This window comes from Ananas comosus, linkage group 19 (assembly GCF_001540865.1).
Source record: "Ananas comosus cultivar F153 linkage group 19, ASM154086v1, whole genome shotgun sequence".
NCBI lineage: Eukaryota > Viridiplantae > Streptophyta > Magnoliopsida > Poales > Bromeliaceae > Ananas > Ananas comosus.
Genome location: NC_033639.1, coordinates 2161247 through 2167759, shown reverse-complemented (window position 1 = coordinate 2167759; position 6513 = coordinate 2161247). Strand labels below are relative to the sequence as shown.

General features: G+C 40.9%; 1 long non-coding RNA gene across 2 annotated transcripts; it reads left to right on the top strand.

Annotated features, from left to right (window-relative positions):
• Positions 361–3261, top strand: LOC109724670. 2 transcript variants are annotated; one of them, XR_002220019.1, is made up of 4 exons: positions 361–1688; positions 1755–2094; positions 2203–2260; positions 3064–3261. It is a non-coding gene; the product is annotated as an uncharacterized LOC109724670 (long non-coding RNA). The 2 variants fall into 2 exon arrangements; XR_002220018.1 differs by having other exon boundaries at positions 361–2094.

The window sequence follows — 6513 nt, the reverse complement described above, 5'->3', positions numbered from 1 at the left end:
TCGAATCTGCCAAACTGCTCCATTTCATTTCCTTCTCGAAGGGGGTGCTGTAGATGGCCGTTGGGGCGGCTGAGACGGCGCAGATCCCGAGAGGGGAGATCGGCACAACTTGTCCGGCGATCGAGCCTACCGATTGCCTGCCGGCGGTGCCGTCCGACGGAGCAAAGTCTGCCAGGAGCGCGCGTTAAAGATGGATTTAGGCTTAATCTCTAGCTTGCCGCGCGTGCTTTCCATGGTAACGCACACTGATGAAGCATTCAGTGCGAGACTCGGCAAGGCAAGGGTACTATGCATAGCTATGCATGGAAGGTCAGAATCATCGATCCGAGCCATCCTCCATCGCCTCCGACCATTATCATCTTCCTCCCAGCTCTCGACAGTGACCATAATGGGGAATAACTCGTCCCCCAAAATCAATGACACATTCTGCGGGATATCCGTCAGCTCATGAACCGCGATCTGACACCGGTATGCCCTTAGGTCCATCATTGATTTGGAATTTTCATCTGCCCGGAGGAACCGCCCGAAGCCTCCGACGATTGCCGCCACTCTAGGAATCGACCAACTTTCGAAAGGGAGGTTAAACAATTTTATCCACACCTTGAAAGGGAATCTGTGGGGGGTAGTGAGTCGATACTGTCCCCACTCGAAACAGTTAATCCAAAAGCCCTCCAGAGTAGTAACCCTCCTCCTTATAAGTCTCCGCTGAGACCCACTCCGGCAGGAACACCGCGAAGTCGTGCTCCCTATGTCGCGCCACCATAAAGTCAGTTGGGTAACCACCGAATCGATTCGCCAAGGCGTTGGCAATCGTCTGCTGCGGCGAGTGACCAAGGTTCGCCGGCTAGACGATATCAACAAGAATAGCATTTTGACGTAGCTCTCTGCGAGTGTAGTAATCCTCTGTGTAAGGGACAACCACACGTTGAGACGGAACGCGCCCTCGTGCGCGGTGTGCTCTCAGCATGTTGTCGCTGCGATCAAGAGGCTTAGCCTTGCATTGAGAAGCCCTGTGGCCAGTACCGAGACAATGGAAGCACCTGAGCGGGTCTCGGCAGTTGATAACTTTATGGTCGGAAGTCAAGCATCTGAAGCACTTGCCGGAGAAAATACGACACTTTCCGTTCACACCACTCTTAAGATCTTCCTTGGAGAAGCTAGGTTTAGAATTTGTTTGCCTCTGCGGCTTGACTGGGGTTAGGAGAGCCTCTTTATAGGACTTCCTCCCCCCCTCCAACAGGCTGGTGTAAATGCAACTTTCCTGAAGACAATAGCTCCTTTCTCGCCTTCACAGCTCTGAATCTACCAGAACCCATACCAGTTTGATGAACGTCATTAATTTCTCTACTCTTCTCCTCAACAAGCTGGATAGGGAAAGCAAGTCTTGTGGAGTTATGCTTAGCAATAACTCCACCAACTCCAACTCTCCTATCCTCCCTACAGTTCAAAGCCTGGATCCTAAGCAGGGAGTCCAAAAGCCTTTGGTAACGTCTCTCCACTTCGGGCTCCAACACCTTTTCTATACCCCTATCATTATTACAGCGATCATTCTTGGGGGGGAACCAACATCTCCTCGCGCCCTGTCGAGGCCTTCCCTCGCTGCAACTCTACTCTCTGCGTGAAAGATCCTTTAGGTAGCCTCCTCCAGCAGCTAGTCTGATCGTTACCAGCAATGGGGAAGCCAAGAGGTGATGCTCTGCCCCTTCTTCCGCTCACTCCCCTCTTTGGCCATCTAGTTAGTTTTGTTTTTGTAGAACGCAGCGGAACTATTCGTTCGTACCTTTTTGCGGAAGCGATTCGCGCTACAACGCGACGAGCCCGGATCGTAGAGGTTGATTCATGTGTCCTTGGATCATCCTTGAAGGTCTTCTAACGCTCCGAACTCGCGGTGGATCGAACCACAAACGAGCACGATCGCAAATCCACCGTTCAAATTCCTTTAGTAGTTAGTGCAAGTTTTTAATCCCTTCCTAGTAACAAAAGGTAGTTGGTGCGAGTTTATATGGAACTTGTGAGAGTAACCTGGTATGTATGTTAAATAACCATGCAGGCTTCTATAATGTCCAAGCATTTTGCCAAGTCTGACAAGCCAAGGTAGTTTCAAAGTGCTTTACTTTTTTCTTTTTTCTTTTTTCTTTTTTTTTTCTCAATCCCTTTATTTTATCTTGATTTGCCTATTTATGTTTCTCTCCTTTTGTGCAGGAGATTAAGTGGCCACTTAGATGCCTAGAGGGAAAGTATCCATTCAGCATTAACTGAGGTAGGGAAAAAGTAATTTCTTTTCTCTAGATTTTGTTTGCAATTAGTTTGATCTATTTCTCCAGCACCATGATAACGTAGGTCGATATGTTCTATTGGAACAATCACTTCATTGAGTTGCTATCGTTAGTTTGATCTGTGCCTTTTTTCCTTAATATACTAATTTGATTATGATGTAAATTTGTTTGGGTGGGACAATAGAGGGATAATTGGATTTATCCTTTTATAGCTAAAGAATATGTAAGACGTTCGTTAGAACTTATAATTATTCTGGTCAAACTAGGTTATTCTAGAATATTACATAAATATTATTCAACAAATCCATAGAAATGTGCCATCCCCCCAATATATATCCGTAATTATCCTGAATGTACGCACATCCTCCGCAACTTTCATTTGTTTCAATTAATTTGTTTCCTTTGCGTGTTGAATTGTGGCGAGTTTGTTAGGTTTAATTGTAATTTGATTAATTTGAGTGGCTTTACAAGTTCTGTTTGTCAAAATTGTGGGGTTTGTTGACAATTAGTATTAGGTAGTTAACTGATAGTTAAGTTTAACTTAACCCCCAACCAATTCGGTAGAAATAACACAAATCAAAAGGGAAAGAAAAAATATTGGGAGGGTGCCGACAAACAATGACAAGTCTATTTCAAAGCTCCATTATAGTTCAAGTTCTGCAACAATTGTGTACATTTTAATAGATGCATGTGATAGAATTTCAACAAGAGTCTTTTTTTTTAATGCTTTGGCAAATCAAAGATGTTGCACAAATTTGAATTAATTCAAATGTTTTTCAATGTGCAGGTTCAAGTATATAGTCGTGGGGCCGATCAGAATTCGTTTATGCACTTTTTGATTTTTGTTATCAAACAATTTTTGATTTTTTGTATTTTTTAAAGTTAGAGAGTTTAATTTGTTATAATTACTACAACATATGAGTGGATATTGTTGTGTGACGTATGGATATTTGATTTTAGTTTTATCATTTTAACGAAAATTTAAGGAACTTTGTTGATTGCTTTTTTTTTAGTCTCATCGATTTAATGTACATGAGATTAGTTTAATTAAAGTTTAATACTAGACTAGATGTTTAAATAAAATATTATATATTGAATGACAATGGGACACTTATAAAGTGTCACTATATAAAAAAATAATTACTTTTTTTAAAAAAATTAGAGACACTTATGTGTGTCACTAAAAGAAAAAAAAAAAGTGTCACTAAACTGCAGTACTTATTTGGGATATACCAACACTTTATTATGTGTCGCTATATACCCTAGGGACTGCACATATAGTGACACTATTTTTAGTATCGGTATTTTTGCCAGCAACACTTTTTTTAGATTTTAGGGACACTTAAAATTATCGCTATAGGTTAGTTTTGTTGTAGTGATGGAGGATGTGGTTTCTTCGTTTCTCTCTTTTGTTTTCTTCTTCTTTTTCTTTTTTCGTTCATGATTTTATGTGGGATCGTCCGTATATTTATAAGAAATTCCAAAATCCTAATAACGTAAGAGATAAGGTCAAATTGGTTATTAATTATTATATTAGAATTTATCTCTAATTAACTTTCCAATTTAAAAGCGAGATTAATCCCAATCCAATTAGATAACATAATAACCGTCGGATCGAGCCCGATCATGGGCGCACCCGATTCGGTTTAACCGAATGCCACCAATTCGATTTAACCGAATGCCAACAGTTTATTTTTTAGAAAGAATTTAAAAACTAAAATTGGCTTAAAGAAAAAAAAAAGTTTGTTTTGATTGAGAACTATGTACAAATGCTCTCTAAGAGGTTGCAGCAATGAAAAATAGAAATGAAAATAAGGCCAAACAAACGCTTGTTTTAAAATATGGTATGTAGAATCTAACTTTAAAGTGAAATTAGCTTACAATTTTTGAGGCGAATCTACACAACGTTACCCCATCAATCGAATGGGTCAAATTTTTGACGAGCGCGTGGTCCGAGCACCTCTAATCATCTTTGTTCCTCGCTCTTTTTACGTTTTCTGTTTTTATTTTTATTTTTTATCTTCTCTTATGTTCTGTTTGTTTTTTTTTTCGGAGGCCTAAACTGCTTCCATGTTGTACACTTAGTTCGTTTGCTTAATGAATAAAACAGGTAGTTAGCTATCTATTTCTCAAAAAAAAAGTGAAAGGCGCATATTGACGAAATAATTTAAAGATATATATAATTTCAACCAATTATCAGTTTTATGCAATTAAAACAGGCAAATATAGTAATGGAACAGTATTAGAACATGTTGAAGCAATGTAGGCAGAAATTGCTTTACTCATAAAAAAAGCTACCATAAGATCAAAGCAAGGAAGTTCCTAGTCCAACAAATGAAGGGCCTGTTTTTTCACAAGTAGGGCTTTTGCTTTTATATATATATATATATATATATATATATAGTGAGAGAGAGAGAGAGAGAGAGAGCTAGGCTAGAATACTATTGATAATAAAAAGTTCTTTTGCTATTAAGTTTTTAACTTTTGGATGAGAAATTGTAGGGTTAGAATGATATTAGTCCATAGGGTTGAGTGGTCTCCACTGGGTTGTAATATTTAATTCAATAGTTAGAAATGATGAAAAAAATTGATCCAAAGGCTAAAAATTCAGTGGCGACCACTCAACCTTATGGGGACCACTCAACCCTAAGGGATTAATATCATCCTAACCCTATTGAATTAAATATTACAACCCAGTGGAGACCACTCAACCTTATGGGTACCACTCAACCCTAAGGGATTAATATCATCCTAACCCTACAATTTCTCATCCAAAGGCTAAAATCTTGATAGCAAAAAAAGTCTTTTGCTATCAATAGTATTCCAGCCTAGCTCTATATATATAATCATTAGTGCTATTAATAGTATTCCAGAATACTACTAATAGCACCAATGACTATATATATGGGGTTATTTGCATACACGTCCCTGCAAACATAGTGAATTGCGGATATATCCCTGCAAATTGGAAACTCCATAAGTTGTCCCTGCAAAAGTCCTAAGTTATGCAGATATGTCCCTGCCGTCCAGATCTGCTAGAAAATTTTCGTTAACCACGGTTAAAATACTTAACCATGGTTAATTATAGTGTGAATTGACGTATTTACCGTTCTTCCTCTTCCTCCTCTTCCTCTTCCTTCTTCTTCGTCGCCGGCGAGGAGATGCGGCGGCGACGGCGAGGACGGTGGCGAACCCCCTTCCTTTTCCTCTTCCCTCTTCCTCTTTTCCCTTCTTCTTCCTTCTTCCTTCTTCCTCTTCCTCTTCCCTCTTCTTCATCACCGGCGAGGGAGAAGAACCTCGTCGGGGTCGGCCTCGGAAAGGTGGGCGAGTTTCTGGACGAGAAGCTCAAGGGCGTTGTTGTCGATGAGGGCAGCGACGAGGGCGTGCGCGGGGTCGTCGTGGTCGCCGATGATGTCGATGTCGGTGAGGTCGGTGAGGAGGGAGACGACGTCGACGGCGATGTCGGCGCCGAGAAGGCCGACGAGGGAGGGGACGGCGTTGAGGGCGACGAGCTCCAAGTAGAGCTCCGGTGTCCTGGCGTTCTTCCCTCTTCTTCGTCGCCGGCGAACCCGACCCCGCGCCGCCACCGCCACCGCCGTCGTCTGCTTCGACAGTCCGAAGAGGAAGAGAAAGAGAAGGGGAAGAGGAAAACTTTTGGAGGGATATATTTGTAAGGGTAAAATGGTCATTTCACGAATCCACTGTTAAAAAATAAACGGATCACTAACGGATGTTAACCGGAGGGATATATCTGCATAACTTAGGACTTTTGCAGGGACAACTTATGGAGTTTCCGTTTTGCAGGGATATTTTCGCAATTGGCTATGTTTGCAGGGAGCTGTATGCATTTGACCCATATATATATATATATATAGAACTAGGCAGGAATACTATTAATAGCACTAATAACTTTGTGCTATTAAGTTTTCTGCCCTTTCATTAAAAGATGTGCGGTTACGATGATGTTCACCCCTAGGATTGAGTGGGTGATTAGTTGAATAGTATAATCGAATGGATGAAAATGATAAAAGAGATAAATCTAACGACAAAACTTGATAGCACCAAATGTTTCGTGCTATCGATAGTATCCCAGCCGGAATATATATATATATATATATATATTGTGAGCTGGTCTGCTTTTGGAAGCATGGAGCACTCCGTGCTTCCAAGTCGTTTTCGATGTTGGGACTTTCGAATCGACAATCGGCTCAATTAAACTTGATCTAGAGTATTTGAA